This window comes from Pleurodeles waltl, chromosome 5 (assembly GCF_031143425.1).
Source record: "Pleurodeles waltl isolate 20211129_DDA chromosome 5, aPleWal1.hap1.20221129, whole genome shotgun sequence".
In the NCBI taxonomy this organism is placed as follows: domain Eukaryota; kingdom Metazoa; phylum Chordata; class Amphibia; order Caudata; family Salamandridae; genus Pleurodeles; species Pleurodeles waltl.
The window spans coordinates 1,610,083,058-1,610,102,287 of NC_090444.1; the positions used below are offsets into that span (position 1 = coordinate 1,610,083,058).

The 19,230-nt window shown below is 42.6% G+C and overlaps 1 protein-coding gene across 3 annotated transcripts in view; it reads right to left on the bottom strand.

The window, feature by feature from the left end:
- KCTD21 (potassium channel tetramerization domain containing 21) overlaps nt 1–19,230 on the bottom strand; it is a 60,139-nt gene that overhangs the window by 15,274 nt on the left and 25,635 nt on the right. The gene's annotated exons all lie outside the window — the stretch shown is intronic.

Here is a 19,230-nt window from a genome sequence, read left to right on the forward strand (position 1 = left end):
TTGCAACTAGCCAAGTGCATGCAATGATGCCTGCTATAACTGATCCAAAAGTTGCCACCTGAGAACCCACCTATTGAATTTTTAGACCCTGGGTAGAGCAACTGATATTGCTCCGCACCCATTTTTCATATTGATCCAGAAAGCGGCAAGAGACAGGCGTTGGCCCCAGACAACCCTGAACCTGGTGGTTCCTCCCTTTATCAGACAATAGGCCACAAAAGATTACCAAGATATGATAACACTAAACTCGGAGTCCCAAGTCTGTGGCTCCACCCCAGTGGAGGGACTAGCAACAAGGTAAGTGGTAACAAGGTGTGAGCAAGAAGACCAGTACCTTGATTGAGTGCTCATTGGAGTAATCAGGAGCGCGCCTAAGGTGACATGCGATTTATTTTCAACGATGACTATGAATTTCTACTGTTTGTGGCTCTTTCTGCCCAGCTCATGGTCTTCTTTGAGGGCCGTAGCTCAGAAATCATTGAGACTTGCATGAGGGGTTGGCCAGCATGCCTGGTGTGGGGGGCCAACCTCCAATGCCGGAGAAGTGGGTGGAGGGGTGAGGTTTCACTTCTGGACAGGGCGGTGGTAACAGACACGGGTCCAGTAGCGAGTGTGACCCACGGACACCAGTCAGGAACGAGATACAGTGGGAGGGGATTAGCTCCTGTGGCCCTCAATTTGTGCCCAGAAACCCTGGCAACCTCTATGCAAAAGGCAATCAAGATGACATCCATTAAGGATCTGATTCTAAACCAGAAGAGAGGCAGAGCAGACAGAATGAAGTTTCCCTTGGGGCTCAACTGCCGCAGCCAATACTAGATGCCCAGCTAGCAATTGCTCCTCATCAAGAAGTTCAAAGCTGAAATGTCTGCTCTTCGTTAAGATTTGGCAAAATCCATATCTGATTTGGGTTGAAATCTGCAACCCCCTAGAAGAAATGTATCAAAATCAAAACCTTCATGGCAGACCAAGCACATGAGCAGGAAGTCCTCGCCGAGAATCGAAGCATTTGAGGCTCACCAAAACTCTGATCCTAGAGAAATCGGAGGACAATGACAATGAAAACAGGTCCAGGAGAAACAACATTAGGATCAAAGGCATCAAGTTGGAACTTACCAATGTGGAACTCAAATGGTATGTCAACATTCTCTGACAACTGAGTGGATAGCACACTTGACCGAACACACAATCTACTCAGCGTATCAAATTTGCCAAAAGCTACCTCCTGACGTGCTTCCCAAAGTTCAGCTCTACAAAAACACTTTATGGTGGCAGGGAGGTCCCTGGATGCCCTACCACCCCTCTCCACCCCCCCCCCCAACCAGTTTGTTGACCCAGATGCTTCCCTTAATTCTTGGGGCATGATTGCCCACTTTATAGGACCTCACATCTAGGTTTTCAATCACCAGATTGAGAGACAAGCAATACTAAAGCAGTACCAAGACCAGAATTTGATGTGGTACTAAAGTCAAGCGAACCATCTCATAGGTCGAGATGCACCTCGCCTCAAATCATTCAGGTTCCCTAACCAATATAATTCCCATGCAATGAATACGACTAAATGCCCGTCCATACTCCTGAGAAGATTTCTCATTTCAATTTGACTCCATTTAGTCAGACAGGGAGCATAGACAGGTTGGCATTTGTGGTACTATCCTAGATAAGGAACTTTCTTATTGGGGGGTTGGGGGGGAGGGGAGAGGGTGGGGGTTGAGAGGATCTGCTCTCTGAGCCACTCCTGGCCCTGGGCACCCCTCTCCCGGGTCCAAAAGCACATTAAAGGGGAGGTGGCATGCGGTCCCCTCTCCAAGCCACCACTGGGAGCTAGGGACCCTATCCCCTGGGCTCAATTTCTTGAGCAAGAAGAGGTGTGGCCGCACACCACCATCCTCCTGCTGGTATCCACCCCAAGGACCCCATCACTATCCCTGGGACACTGGTTCCTGGCTCGGAAGAATGCAACCATATACGGCCCGCACACTTGCGGGCAGGGAATTTCACTTTGCTCCCACCACATAATGATAAATACCCTGGCTCTTGCCAGCACACACAATGGTCCTAATTAATACCCTGGCGGTCTGACCGCCGCCAAAAATGTGGTCCGATCGCTTTGCGGTGGTCAGACTGCCACATTATGACTGTGGCGGTTGGGCCATGGTCGGACAGCCAGCACCACCAGTTTCCCTCCACTGGACGGACTGGCGGTCCTAAGCCACCAGGGCAGCGCTGCATACAGCGCCACCCTGGGGATTACGACCCCCCTCTGCTCCAGCTTTTACATGGCAGTGCAACGGGGTAGGCATGGGCAGTGCAGGGGCCCCCATGGACAGCCCTGTTGTGCTTTTCACTGTCTGCAATGCAGACAGTGAAAAGCGCAACGGGTGCTGTTGCACCCTACGCACCGCAACATTGCCGCCAGCGCAATTATGAACCAGCATCAATGTTGTGGGCTGTTGCCCGCTAGGCCAGTGGGTGGAAACACAGTTTCCGCCCGCTGATCCAGCGGGGAACTTTTAATGACCTCCAATGTGTGCCGGATTGGTAGCCATATGGGACTGTGGGGGCACTCGGGCTCCCCACCCATGACTCCAAATACAAGTTGTGGGTGTCGGGGTGGGGGGAGGAAGGTTAGGGTAAAGGGACACCAACAAAAATCTTTTAAAAGACACATGAATAATAAATGAGTGACAGGAGAAGTTCATTTATTATTCACTGCTCACTGAAAAGCGCCCCGTAATGCCCTGCGAAAGCTATTTATATATTCTTTTTTTGTTTGTACCATGGTAATGTCCCTACAAGGGGCAGGGACACCACAAAGCATGTTTTCTCATGCTGTAGGGGGCAGCAAGGAGTGTAGTAAACTCCACCAAGAAGAACTTACCATATATTTTTAAAGCACTCCTGGCTGGAACTCTGTGGAGTACAATGTCCTCTTTTTATTATTTTTATGATTGTATTTTGTGGGCTAAACAAATGCTAGAAGACTGAGATACGTTGGTTGCATTAAAAAAAAAAAAAAAAAAAAAAAAAAACGGTCTCAGTTTTTCTTTTAACATTTTTCAACCCAGAAATGTCATATTAAAACTATTTTTAAAAAGACTCAGACATATTTTTTTTTTTTTTTCAGAAGTTTAAACATTTTTATGATAATCACTATTATTAAACACTGCAGGGTGTGAATTACTGCAATGCACGACAGATTAAAAATATTGGTGATTTTTGGAGAAAGGTGATAGATCTGCATTATTATATATATTGATATGTCACCCCTTGAGAAAGCCAATAGCCTCAATTTTCATATTTTGGTGTTGTAAGACTGAGAAAGTCAATGAATCTGCAGGAATGTGGCCAGTGAGACCAAGTGCAAGCCAGAAGGCCATGTGTGACGTGGGGCTAGCGGTCTGTGAGGGGGGTGCATTTGTATGCAGGGCCTGTCCACATGTGGCAAAGTGCTGGTTTTACGTATAGTAAAATATCACTATGTAAAAAATAAAATAAAAAAAAAACACAAGAAATTCACAGGAAAAAAAAACACATCTTTCTCTATTAACTCTAACTCCCTAACTAGTGCCCTAAAGTAACAATTACTTGCCATGCAAAGTTAATTAGTCCACATATTACATCACTCATGGCATGTTCTATAACACCATTGATAACATCACTGCAACATTTAAAATTACATAATTGACAAAAGTGTGTATGGCGGCTGCACGATTTATAGTCATTAGAGATAACCTTTAAACAGTTACGTTCTCATTAAAAATTTTAACAATAATGTCACTTTATCCTTTATTTCTTTAGTGATGTATAGTGCAATGTGGTCGGGATACAGATACCAAGGCGCACATTGTCAACTGGTGCCGGCAAGGAAGGCAGACCAATCCTTTCCGATAATTATTCTTCCAAGTGCAAATAAATTGCTGCACTCCAGAAAGCGCAATTTACAAACTTTATTAGCAAGCCAATAAAGTTTGTAAACCTCACTCCATGAAGTGTGGTGAATTATTTGCACTTGGACATTTTGTATATTACCTAGTTGACTTGCCTATATTTTTGACACAGTTTGACGACTACAGCCCAAACTATTAAAATAATTTTCTGTAATTATGTGCAGGGCCCCATAATCCTCCCGCCCCCCCTCACAGCCCCATGGACCACACCACCTTCCCAGGTCAAACATAAAAAAAAGAAAAGGGGGGTCAGTTTTGGACCCCAGCAGCCCTGGGGACCAACACATCCCTGGGGCTATTTTAGTTGGAGGGGGGCCACGCTGCTGCCCTTGAGGAGCCACCACCCCCCTAGGGCCAGCTCCTGTTATGTCTAGGGTGCCCAACCCCGGGACATAGCTATTTGCTATGGCCTGGCGGGCCACAGCAAACATTCTGCTTGCAGCAAGGGAGAGCTGTCAAAACATCTCTCCTTAGTTGCGAGCAGAGGTTACCTTGGTCTCTCGGGCTGTGGAGACGCAGGCATGGAGACAGAGGAACCAACTGCTGTCACAGGCCCTCTCTGTGACAGCAATGCTGGCTTCGGAAGGAGACAGGTAGCCAGCTGGCACCACAGAGGCCTTCAGGCTCCCCCACAGTCCCCAAGATTGTGACTGGGTGCACTGGGGGACACCCAAGTCACATGGCCAGGCCCTTGGGGATGGAGGCCCCCGGGGGCCTAGTTCGGCCAGTGGAGGGGGGGGGGGGGGGAGGGAAGAGGCATGCGCCTTCCCAGAAATTAATAAATAATTAACCCGAGCCCTGGGGGATGGGGTCCACAGGGCCTTGATCGGGCTGGGGAGGTGGGCTGTGCGCCTGCCCCCCCCCAAAAAACAAAAGTATTTGGGCCAGGCCTTGGGGGGTGGGATCCCTCCGATGGCAGAGTTTGAACTGGGGGGCACATACCTCCCCCAAGAAAAGATCTGCTGGGGACGACATGTGGTGTTGGGTTGTTATAGGGGTTGGCCGCAACTCTTGCCATGCACTGCTAATTACCCCAGATTTTACAGCAGACATTACAATTCCTGTATAGTCTTTAAAAGTATTATTGAAACATTAGCAGTCAGATTTGTGAAGAAAAAGCAGTGCAAGGCGATGGCCCAAGCTATAGTTACTTTAGGGCAAGAGTTATATAGTTACTTGAAAGAACTCTAACTATAACTGCTGAATTTCTATGGTTTTGTATGAGTAAATTCAGAACCTAACTATAACGTCTCTGTAACCTTTGGTTTCTTCAGTGAATATAGTCATAGTTAGGTTGATGTTTTGACCACACAAAACCATAGAAATGTGCAGTTATAGTTATATTTGTAGATATAAATATGTTAAGTAACTATAACTCGTGGCCTAAAGTTACGTTAAGGCACGAGTCATAGTTTCTTCAGATATAACTAGAAGTATAACTATAACTGAAGAATTTCTATGGTTTTGTGTGGCTAAAATGTCAACCCAACTATAACGTCCCTGTAACCCTTAGTTTTCTCAGTGAAAATATATACATGTATGTATACACAAACACACACACCTTACCTCCTTGCAAGGGAAATGTGGGGCCAATACTGAAATTCCTTAAAAAGGTGAAACGTCCTCCATGTGACGATTAAGTACTACAGGGGTGAAGCAGGTAATTAAGACTCTAGGACAGCATAGGCTGAGATGAGGAAAGACCAGAAACTATCCGCTATCCATAGTGAAAACAAAGGCTACCTGCCAGGAACTCACAGCTGCCAGCAACTCATATGAGTTCACGGGAACCCTGTCAGCACTCATCACCACTAAAAATATCAAGATTCTGCATTCTGGTCAAGTTTTTATTCTTAGCACGAGAATCCAGCTGGCAGGGTCAGAACCAAGAATTGATAAAATACTTGACTGCAACAATTTCACAATCTATATAGTGATGTCAACCACACACTAACAAGCTGCTGTGAAACAAATCCAGCTCCTGAAAAAAGAGCCAGGATATAAGGGCCAGAGGGATTATGCCCAGACCAAAGAGTGGATGTTTGGAGGATGGGAAAGAGACAGCCCAGAAGAGCAGATCCTACCCCCCCCCCCCCCCAACTCTAAAAAATAAAAGCCCCTGGATTAACCGATTCAGTGAACAGACATTTAGCACTGAATTCCAGACCTGAATAATTCCCTTAAAAAAATAAAAAAATACAAGAAAGAAAGTAAAAATATAACTTTTTTCCAGCACCAGTTTTGTGAACCCTTCAATAACGCAGGGCATGTTCTAGCCTAACAAATGGCCCACCCCCTGCTACACCCTGCCATTTGGTTTTGGTGCATGGGAAGCTGTGCGTATGTGACAAGCAGGGTGCACGGAGAAAGGGCATATGTAGCACAGGTTGGGTCCCAGGAGGGCTGAGTGGAAGTTCTGCTGCCATCCCCACTGTGCACAGCCTCTGGCCATGCACAGTGGTAGTTAACAGCATAGTGAGTTGCATGTGGGTTCTCAGGCCTCAGGTCAGCGCCTTCAGTGAAAGGTGGAAGACCATGTACAGCTGAAATTAGCTGTTTGGGATATCGAGGAGAGGTCAGACCATGGAGACAACCATGACTGTGACTTAGGAATAAAGTAATACAGAAACATAGGACTTTTAATTGTTGGCAAACCATAGCTCACCCGACCCCGCAGTTCACTGCTCATGACCTCACACATCACATCTTATACACCAAACGGCGGCCTTGCACATTCTTCAGTCAAGTCTTGCACCCAACTTCTGTACACCTAACCTCTTCTAGGCACTACCTCTGGCTAAGGCCTCAGCAGAGGTTGCCCGTTAGATTAGGGTCAAATAAAGATAGCCCCAAAGAAGGAGGCTCCCGCCAAGAAAGTGGCCAGCGAGGAGAAGAAGTTTAATGCCAATGTCACTACTGACATCAAGCCCTCCTCATTTTTCCATAAAAGTGACACCAACTGCGTCCTTTTATGTGGAGGAAGAGTCTGGAAGGAGAAGAATCACCCTTGGCTCAATGACACCACTACCAAAACCAAACCCATGTCCCTCAGTGAGGCAATGGCTGTAATCATGGAGAGAGGTTAGACTGAAATCAGTTTGTCCCAGCAGAAAACTAATTTTCACAGGATTCCACACGTACCATTGCATACAACACTATCTTACGGAATTAGCGATTTGAGCTTGCTGCAGAGCAGGATGCTGTTGCGACTGCTCTTCCAGTGGACAAATCAGCTTCACAATCACCACCAATAACCCCCCCATCTACTCCAAGCCCCTCTTCCAATGAACTTGACATGGATTGGAACCCGAACTAAACCTACCACAAGAGAAAAGGGAAGGTTCCAGAAAGTCTTCCAAGTGAGGGAGATGACAATTAGCTAGTGATTGTTAGTGTGGAGAGTGGCACAGGAGAAGTACAGATCACCTGTATTCAATCTGCTTTGAGTCACGTAGTTCCATCAACACTGCTTGCTTTCATCTTTTCAAAATGCCAAAACCCTGTAGCAATCACTACACCACTGCAGTCACAGCCCACTCTAGTGAAAGGCAAACAAAACAGCCTATCTCCTCATCAACAAGTTCTTCAGGTTTTGGCAGAATAAGAAAGCTTTCCTCCCCATCATGGGAAGCAACCCCACAATGCTCAACTCCCTGCACAAAAGTATGCCGTGGTTTGCCAGGTGGACATTACAGTGGCCATTGACATCTGAAAAAACAACAATTGTGTGGAAAGAACACCTCAAAAGATAGCTGCTGGTGAGAAAGAAGAAGTTGTGACAGAAGAAGAGATGTCAGTGCCATGGAAGCAGCTCTGTGACCATTGCTCATAGTGTGCAGTCGTCACCCACAGCAACATTGGAATGGCACAAGGGACTGAGGAATATGGTCTTCCCAAAGCGCACAAATCGCTTACCTGCCACCCATAGGTTAATAGTGGAGGTATCACAAAGAAAACAGTAACACCACCCAACTATCAAGGCTATGTTCATCAAGAAGTTGGCGTACCACCAAACCAAACAACAAAGTTCATTTTATACAATGAGAAGCTGGCCAAGAAGCTACTAATTCACCTCCTCACTTTTTCTCTTATGGAAGGAGAGGGGCATCTTGAATTTGTGGAAACCCTCTGCCTAATATGGAAGGTTCCAAGGTGCATTTTTCTAATGTTGCTGTGCCAGCCCTGCACCATTACGTGCAGCAACCAGTCGACAAAGCTATAAAGGAAAGTTCTGTTCAGTCCATCCACCTCACAACAGATGTTGACCAGTTGGCTTGCAACAGATTATATGTGCATCACTGCACACTGGATCTTCTTTAAGGAAGTGATGCAAGAGCTAACTGCTGGTCTCACTATTGATGATGCTTTCCAGGGCATTTGGCCGCATGCACAGTTGTGATGTTTGCTAAGAGGAAATTGTATACAGCAGCTAACATTTGGGACAAATTCAATACCAAAGTCTACGAATGGCTTCAACTCAGAGGTCTCAGCACTGGATTAGTTGCCACTGATAATGGCAGTAATAGTGTAAAAGCTATGCCTAGCAGACAATACTACAGAGTCCTCTGTTTAGCGCACTGCATAAACCGAATTGTGTAGGAAATCCTCAAAAAAAGTAGTCATCAACAACATAATGGTCAACTGTTGCAGAATTAGAAATAATTATAGTCATTATTTCTAAGCCCAGAAGCAGACGAGGATCATTCAGCACACTAAGAGTAAAAGCCTGTAAAATTCTCATAAGGAGGTGCCAACAAATTTGAACTCCACCTCCGACATGCTGTAATGCATGTTTGAGCAGTACAAGCATATCAATGATTATGTACTTCAAAGGAGACAGAAAGCAACTGCCAATCCAATGACCAAGGAGCTAGTGAAGTGCCTGATACTTGAGATTATGACACATGAAGGCAGTGAGAGTGACATAAGCCAAATAAACCTGGCACCTACTGCATGAATATCTGCAAAAGGTGGAATGAAGATGCAGCTGCTTTGGCCAATAGCTCAATCATTCGCTCGAACACCAATCAAAGGCTATAAAAGAAATTGTGCCCAACCAAGAATACATCTGTGCCACAATACTGGGTGTTAAAATTATCCTGTAATCAGAGGGTCTCGTTCAGCCCTTTACTTAAGTTTAAAAACAGAACATTTAGGCAACAGAGTAGCAGCCCTCATCGTCTACTCCAAGAAACTTCCCAAAAATATCACTCTCTACGATTCTGGAATCCATGATGACACCAATTAGCAACAGAGGAAAGATTCCATAACTACATAGAAAACACATCAGAAAACACAACAGATCCCTCTTTTTTTTTTTACATAATATCCTCCTTGAACAAGTGACTTACAGAAAACAAGGTACAACCTTATGAAAAAGTATGCATACAAACTAAAACTATTTACCTAAACAATAAAACGTTGCAGGTTATCCAAAACCAACACTAAATGTTAGTTGTATAGCTATTCACATTCCTTTCTTGATAATACGGACATATTCCTAATTTCTTAGACCTTAGCAAGACAGGCCACAAAATGATTTCGCTCTCCTCATTCATTCAACCACATCATAATACTTCTCATTTCAGTCATGATCTTTTCTCCACAATTTGTTTCTCCCTCACTACATGCAGTGACTTTCACCACAGTTGACCTTTTGCCATGATGAAAGCCCACACTAAGTTTTCACTTCTTGTATTTCCTTGGGATCTGGCTAATGTTAATTGATTTCTTAAGTGCATTAGTATCTTACAAGTGTCCTGGAGGCAGGTGGAGGTGAAAACTAGACCCAGGAGGAATAGTCATGGGCAATAAAGCCATGTTTTTTTGAGTTTAGGAGTATGGAGACTAGTAAGATTCTGATTATCTGTCTAAACAGTAGAGTTCCAAGCATTGTAGTCACAGCAGGTTGGATGGAAAGGATGGGTGCAGAAGAAAAACAAAAAGGGAACAATGGGTGTTTAAGGAAGAGGGTGCATTTTGCCCAGGAAACATATGCTTAACGACACCGTATAAAATGTATGGGTACAAAAAGACAATAGAAATTGGGTGGCATGGTTTAACTGAAATTGGAAGCTTTGCACTCAAAAAGAGTCAACTAAAGGTTCCACCTGACCATCTGTAAGTGAAGTTTTAAGCTGTGCATTATTAAAGGGCAACTAAAGCTTCCACCTGACCATTCTCTCTAGAATAGCAAAGGCCTGTGTTATGACAAACTTCAAATCCATTATCACCTCCTCAGGAAAACCTTCTTTCCTGCAAAGTTCTGCACAAAAACACATTGCGTTGGCACTTATCACTTCCTTGAAAAATCCTACTTCTGGGCATTAACAGTAATAATCAATGGCAGTGAAATTTCTTGAACTAAATGGGCCATAAATGTTCATTCTCAACTTTTAACATGCTCGCTTAGGAAATGCAACAAGATAATAAAGGCATCTCTAGTGAAATGCGAGACTGGTCACTGATCGCATAATACTACACATCCCCTTACAAAACGCTCTATATTGCTATAAATGCTGGGTCACCAGAAGTAAAGGCAAGCTGTTCTTTTTAAGGCATACATACTAGTTTAATCAATCTTAATTAAAATAATTTTAAAAAAAATAATAAAAAAAATCCAGCACTAACAATCTGTCCTTTTTTAATCAATACTTTTTTCTCTACAGATAATTTTGACCAGACTGGCCTGAATCTAATCAATTCCATAGTGTCATTCCATGACCTCTGCCAATTTTCACATAATCTTTCTATCACCTCTTTCAAGACTTTCTCAGCCACTGCCACTTTTCCTCCATAATCGTCCCATGACATGTCTGACTTAGGTCACCAGCCAATCATCAACTTCCACCCAGCTTTCGTCCATGAGAGGTAATATGGGCAATCTGCATTTACAATCGTTATGCCTGGCACATACTTTATCTCAAATGTGTATTCCTGCAGTCTAAGTAGCCAGTTGGTTGTGCTGGGAGTAACTTTTTTTGATCCTATTGTTGGAAATAGATCAATGAGCAGTCTATGATCTGTTCTCTACTGGAAAATCAATTTTCGAGCAACTTTTCTGGAATGCTGTAACCCCACCATCAAGCTAAAGCATTATTTTCTATTGCTGAGTAAATTGCCTTGGCACCATGGCGAGTTCTTGAAGCAGCCGACAGGTCTCTTTCATGATCATCTTTAGACCACATAAGAACTGCTCCCAAACCATGTGAACTTACATCAGTGACTATGATGGATTAATCCTTTGTGACATAAGGCTTTAGTTACACAGCATTTACAAAACCTTTGTTGCCGTCACCGACATTGCTTCAACCACAGAAATGTCTCACCTTTCTCCATTAACACTCTCTCAATGCCCTTGTGCAATCACAAAAATGATCCACAAATGTGGCGTATACTCAGCCAGTCCTAAGAATGAACAAAGCTGTTTTTTATTGTCTGGGTTAGAAGAATCCTTTTTAGCTTCCAAACAGCACCTAAATAATCTACCTCATAAACAGCAAACTTGCACTGGTCCACTTCCAATGCCAAACCTCATTTTTCCAACGTACCAAGCACTTCATTCAGATTTTCATCATATTCCATTCTGTTCTTTCCTACACAAATACATCATCCTGGAAAAATGATACATTTTTATAAACCTCCCAAAGTCTTTGTATGGTCTTTTGTAAAATCACAGTTGCCACCGCTAAACTATATGGCATTCGTACAAAAAAAACATGCTCCCTCCAACATCACAAACATCATAAAGGAGGGCAAATACCTGGGGAAATGAACAATTCAGAAACTCTGACACTTGTCAGCCACTCATCTTTGTCTGGCAAATGATGCCTGTCCAACCAGATATAGTGGTTGAGGTAGACAAGGTCTACACAAATCCTTGGATTACTACAGGACTCAACCTTCTGAAGATTTCAATGGTTCATCACCTTGGCACTGCATAAAACATCCAGTTCTTCCTTCAGCAAATACAATGGAACATTCTGTACCTTGAGAAAGCATGGTTGGGAATTTTCTTTCAACAATGCAACAGTGAAATGTCTTCAAATACCCTACCTTTGCAGTAAACAGACTGAAACTTTTGAACCCATTCCACAATGCTATTACTTCTCATTACCATCACCTGCTCTGGATGACTGAGGTACAAAACAATTCCCAATGACATTTGTTTGTGTCATCCAAGCAAACGTTTATCTCTTTCCACCATGTAAACTTTGGCCCAAGCATCAATCACAGGTATGTGGGAACATAATACAGGTGCACTACTAAGGAACACATATAATAAAAAAAATAATTAAAAAAACTTATGTTTTTGGGTGGTGCTCCAAGAAGCATTAAAGAGTGACCACCCAACTCTTGACAAGACCAAATAGATCTCAAATACAACTGTATCCCTCAATCATACACTAAAATCTTGAAAGTAATTTCCCAAATCAACCCAAAGTCCATAAGTTATTGAAAGTCTTCTTTATTCAATGGTCTTGCTCTTAGCCATGAAATAGTTCCATTCCGTCAATCATGTTCCATCAAACACGTTTCGCCAACACCCTTCACCAGGGCTTTCAGTATACAAAATATAGGGCCACATTATGACTTCGGCGGAGGGGATTACTCCGTCCCAAATGTGACGGATATCCCGCCTGCCGTATTACGAGTTCCATAGGATATAATGGACTTGTAATTCGGCAGGCGGGATATCCGTCACATTTGGGACGGAGTAATCCCCTCCGCTGAAGTGGGAATCAGCCCCATAGTCTTTCAAAAATCCAAGACCATCAAGTTCTCAAGTTTTTGAATCCATATTCCAAAAAAAAAGTATCCATACTATCACAAGGATAGTCCAGTAGTCTGGAAGAGTTACAGATTGAGTGAGCTCGAATCTGACCCCACTGAGATATACCGGGATCCAGACCCATTGACCTACTGGCTTAGGAAGAAGGAACAGTGGCCAGAACTCAGGGACTTCCAGTAAAGTATCTAGAATGTCCGGTAGTCAGCTTGTCTTTGGAGCATTTTCAAGGCAGCTGGGGCAGTTGTCACAGTCAGAAGGACCAGTCTCTCCCTCTCCTCGAAATGTGGACAGTAAATATTTAATTCCCAAAAAATGAAAAGACTCCAAAGACACACCTGTGTATGAGGGCACTCGGTTTGACATCGCAAGTGTAGTGAGTGATCATATGCAGGATGATACCCCCCACCCCCCGAGTTTGGGGAAAAACTATACTTTCCTAATTAAATACATAAGAAACCAACCAATGACTGCTTTAAAAGGTAAATAAAACACATGTAAATATATTTGGTATGAAGTAGTGCAGCTTTTGGTGGCTACTGAAAATAAACTAAATGGATCAGTATGCACGGCTGTAATGATGTGTGTGTTTTGACCACTGACTCCGTGTTGCACTTAGCTTAGCAGCATACCGTCACATTAGTGACCACCAACTTCATTTTGCCTATTGATTTTATTTTAGCATTGGACACTGCCACATTAAAAGCTGCAAGTAGTTTTCCACACTGTACAATGTGCACTTGCTTTTATTCTTTGTGTTCTTTTCCCTGAAAGGGCTTAGGCTGATAAGAATGTACTCAGATAGGAATGTACTCAGATGGCAGGGAATGGTCTTGTTTTGGATTGGCACCTTGGGAGTGTGGCCAAGTCCCAATGTGTTATTTTCAAAGCAGGCCTAAAGCACTCAGCATTTTTTTAATAAATAAACTTCTGCAAGGAGAGGGAGATTCTAAAATTTTCCTCTCTTGTTTGTTCAAAGTATAAAAGGCCGAGACCAGATGGACCGGGGACAGAGAGTGTTGCTGAATAGGAGGGAGATGAAGCAGTGATGCCCTTTTCTCATGGTGATGCATATTTTTTAATTCATTATTTGCTTTGCATTATAATACAGATACATATATTTGCAGTGTATATTGCAGTGGAGCATTTCATTGCACTGGCCATTTTTAAACGTGTGCTTTCAGCAGTTAATCTCCTTTTAGGAACCTTGCGTAGTCAAATTTTAAATGTCTTCTTTTGGACTAAGAAGCGCGTTCCAGAGATTTTTGTCAGTACGTGAGCATTTCAGCTTGGCCATTAGTGTAGCAAAACATTTTGCTGCAGTCTGCAGTCTAAAGGGAGGTTGGAAGTTGAAAGTATACGAATTAAAAGTGAAAATATGTTTTTATTCAGAGAGTTAAAGGAAGGACCGCAAACCGTTTCTGAAAATGCATGTGAAATTAAAATGCCTTATGTCTTGGCCAATGTGTTTTCTTGTTTATCAGGACTTTCTAAGTTTTGGCATGGGTGCTTGGATAAAACAGAATTAATAACTGTACTTATATTTTTTTTAAAGGCGCTTTTTGAATGGAATGATGTTCCTTTTCTTCTTGATAGGAGGGTTTGGATAATTTTATCTTCTTACAGAAAAATGCATGAGAGATGTAAACAGTTAGAATATGAAAATCAGAAATTACAGACACAGATTGACACAAAAAAAATACTATAACTATACTGTCTTGTCAGAATAAGTTATTACAAGATAAGGCTGATATCTACCAAGCCGTCACAGGGAAACTGATTTTTCACATTCTAGTAATGGGAAGGTTAAAAAAGGTGGGGGCCAGTGTGAGCTACATGAGCAGAACGTTGTGTATGCACAGCCAATGTTTAGACGAAAAATAGAGAGTAGCTCACAGAAATTGGCAGGCATTGAAATGCATTCTTTAAAAGATTACGCCAAGCAAGATGTTAAGGATGTTAACGATATATTCACGGAGCTTTTGCAGAGTAAAATGTGGCCAGGACATAGAGAGAATTTGCTATAGGTAAAACAAAAGTTTCAGGAGTTTGCTACTTCTAGCACTAGGCAAGAGACACCGCGATTCAGGACATTGTTTGATTTTTGGAGACAGCATGACGGTCATCGGAGTAAAATCTTAACCCTTTGTTACAAAGTGACAAGAAAAAAAAACATGAGTTTGAATGGGGTGAAGTGCAGCAGTGTGCTTTTGATTTGGCAAAATAAATAATTCAACACGCTTTAGACTTGTGGACAGTGCAGGAAGGAGACATTGTGCTACATGTAACTATCCAGGGACAATATGTGGATTGGAGCAAGTGGCAAAAGCAGAGAAGAACAGTAGTGTCCCTGGTGTTTTGGACAAAAAAAATCTGATGGGACTTTGCAAAACTAGAGAGAGCATTTAACGGAAGCCCTCCAGATTCTGAATAACAGACCATAACAAAAGGCTGAGACTGCCCTGATGAAAATGTTAACTCAGATGCAATCACATGTGGCCACCAACACCATTGTGTACTGGGAAATCAACCCTGGAGCTTCAGCTCCTTACAGAGCTATGCCAGAATCTGCAGGACTTGCCCTACATGCTTACACAATTGCCCAACTTGTCATAAGTCCGGTGTATGGAGGATTGGTGAGGAAGGGGACTGCCCCAGCACTTCTGACAGTACAAGGAAAAGGAGGTTTTAGTTCAACTGACAAAAACCCTGATGCTAAGGTGTGGGTGGAATCCACAAATGGCCCTCCAGAAATTATAGGCAAGGGCCCTTATAATGTTCTGCTTATCATAAAACAAGGAAAGGAAAAGGGGAGTACCTTTCCACTGAAAAACATTATTGGCAAGAAAGATCATACTTGTTCCTTTTACATATCATACTACAACTTGCCTCTGACCATGAGTGTGCCGTGTGGTCTCCCTTCGGGCGTGTGCAGTTGGGTAAGACAGCAACCCCAACTTGAACCGGATTTATCAATAACGTTGTGCAACACTCCTGTTGCTTTTGATGGGCAATACCTATGGAAGCATGTGGTACAAATCATGCTTCACCGTTTAAAGTTCTGCATGGGAATAATGCAGAGTACCATGGATGTTCTATCAACCCGTTTGATTGCAATTTGAATGGAACAAACAACATGGCTTGTTATCACCGGATGACTGCTGCCAGTCACATTAAGCATGTTAAGTTGCCAGTTGGCGGAGTATTCTCGTATGGGAACCTTACTTTTACTTACATTCCAGCAAACCTTACAGGTGGACCGTGTATCATCACATGATTAGGACTCATGTGTTTTCCATCTAACTCTATACCAACTCGTTATACTAGAGACACTATTCAATCAGTTATTATCCCAATCAGAAAATATAAGCTTCAGTCTTTTTATTGTAGGTGTGCCTGGTTTAACTGTTTATAATATCAATAAGTAAATCCCACTTCAATTGCTTTATAGTAATTGCTCGTCATTTCATTACTTTGCTGTGTACAATGCATACCCAATTTGCTTGTCATGTTGTTTTTTAAAAGAAAAAAAAGAGAAGTTGATTTTAGGACTATAAGATATGAGTCATTGGTCAAAAGAGTGGAATGTAATGATGTGTGTTTTGACCACTGACTCCATGTTGCACTTAGCTTAGCAGCATACCGTCACATTAGTGACCACCAACTTCATTTTGCTATTGACTTTATTTTAGCATTAGAAACTGCCACGTTAAAAGCTGCAAGTAGTTTTCCACATTGTACAAGGTGCACAACTTTTTATTCTTCGTGTTTTTCCCCACCAAGGGCTTAGGCTGATAAAAGTGTACTAAGACAGCAGGGAATGGTCTTGTTTTGAATTGACACCTTGGGATTGTGGCGAAGTCCCGACATGTTTTTTTTTCAAAGCAGGCCTTAAGCAATCAAAATTTTTTGATTAAATAAAACTTCTGCAGGGAGAGAGAGGTTCTAAAATGTTCCTCTCTTGTTTGTTCAAAGTATAAAAAGCCGAGACCAGATGGAGTGGGGACAGTGTGTTTGCAGATCTCGGGCACCTCCAGGATGCTGGAGTGTCCCATCCTTCCCGTGAGGATAATTGATCTTTCTCTCCTTGATCGATTCTGGCGATCTGATTCTGAATAGAAGGGAGATGAAGCAGTGATACCCTTTTCTCATGGTGATGCATATTTTTTATTTCATTATTTGCTTTGCATTATAATATAGATACATATATTTGCAGTGTATATTGCAGTGGAGATTTCATTGCTGTGACCATTTTTGAACGTGTGTTTTCAGCATGCTAATCTCCTTTTAGGAACTTTGCGTAGTGAAATAATAAATGTCTTCTTTGGACTAAGAAGCACATTCCAGAGATTTTTGCCAGTGCACGAGTGTTTTAGCTTGGTCATTAGTGTAGCAAAACAACAGCACAGATAATCACTCAAGGACATTGCAATGTTTTTGCTGGGGCTGAACGTGCAGTGCGAGGTAAGAAAGACTAATTAAAACCTTCGGTTCAACAGTGGACTTAGAAAACAGCAAAGGCATCAAAGCCTGCACTGAAAGTCTCCATTTCATAAAAGAACAGAGTTCTCTTCCACCGCTATCATTTGTTTCATTTCCATACTGTGATGCCAGTGATGATTCTAAAAAGGCTGCACTGATCCCATGTATTGTATAACATTTCCATCACAGAGAGAGAGACATAGGAAAATTTACAGCATGCTTGAATAGGTAACCTGCATGAAGGATTACCAAATTATGGTGATTAATGTGATGGATGGGAGGGTCTTTACAGGTACTGTCTTTTTGTTAACTTAAGAATTTCGTTTCTAGGTCCTTTGGAGACCACGGTTTACCTAGACTAGATTAGTACTCAATTTATTTTCATTTTCTGGTTCAACAGGTTGGTCTCTTTTTAGATGAAATCTTCAAGTACTGTCGACAACAGCCACAAGGACTAATGACTATCTACTTCTAAGGGAAACAAGAGAACTCTAAGCTCATACCCCTTGTAGTGGAGAGAGGTGTGATGATTAGGAAAATGCAGACTAGTGGGTCAAGTGGAAACTAAGTGGTTGTGGTCTGGATATCTCACATGATGGGTACAGATAAACGTTTTTATCGTGTGGGTTATCAGCCAGGTACATGCAGCTAGTTGTCTGTTATATGTACGAGATAGGCTCTTAGTTAATGGCACACTACTGTACAAGCCTAAGTGCCGCCCTCTGACTCTCATGCACCATGCTTGACTCTCCAATACTGTAATTTTATTTTTGCATTCTACAGGCCTTCTCTTCTGCAAGAAAACTCCATGGCGCTCCTGCTTTGGGTTCACCCCCGCACCCAAGACAGAAAATGCCAAAAGAATACAGTGGCACTGGTCATTTGTATATAGTATAATTTTTCTTACAGTGCATTGTTTCTTCCCTGTTTTGCATTTTTGAAGTCTAGGTAATGATTAGCTAGGTCACTCAGTCTAACATCACAGGTCTGGGGCTGAAAGATTCTTTGAATATGGCAACTGATCTCTCATCATCTTTCCATGAAAGATTCAACAAGTTCATGGACTTGATGGAGGTTGCGTTGGTCTATCTCTCACCTTTATCTAAACCCCCCCCCCCCCCCATTCATGAAATCCCTAACCCTCTTACCCCACACTGTGTGATCTATTGTGTTGATAAATTCCACCATCAACAGATCTCAAACTTGGTGGGGCAGATGTGGTTAAAGCTACGCCAACTGTTACAGGAGAAGTTGATTAATTTTTTTTTAACAAAATGCAAATTCACCCGCCACACCTCCTACCAAGGGAACAAAGCTATTTCATACTACGTATTATAAATTACAACACAGGTTGGCTAAGCATAGGCAGTGTGCACTTTTCTTCCCACAAACTATAGTCCACGGATCCTACTAGAGTAACCCTCTCCTAACAACTCGAAGAGCTTTAGAACTGCCTACTTTAGTAAATAACGCTATTTTGTTGCTAGTGGTTTTATTGTGATGGTTTCTGTCTTGAACTCTGTTTTTTCTTCTATTCTAGATACCTTTGATGAAGAATAAGAATCCTCTGACTGGTTATCCAGCATCAGTCAAAATAGAAACAACCTTGTTTTGCCAGTGATACCTTCCCTGTTAGCATTGGGCTACCACCAGCACTAATGCCCTTTGAAAAAACCCAACCTTAAGGTATTGGGCTGACTGGAGGAAATAGCAGGCATCACTGTTTTTATTCGGGTAAGAAAAGAAGTTCTAAGAACGTGAAGAGCGGTAGGGCAAAAGCATTAAGTACGCTACTATTACTGATGCATGTTAGGTGCAAGTAAGCCCGATCAACCATTGAAATGGGAAAGGGGGTGGGGGGGGTTGGGCATGGTCATGAACAGATTTCCAGCACTGATAACAGTTAATGGACTAGAAGAGTTAAGATAATAAGCTAAAGATAATAACCTACCTAACCTAGCAAAGGAGTGAGCTCAAGTAGAGGGAGAGAGACTAACGAAAGGATGATAA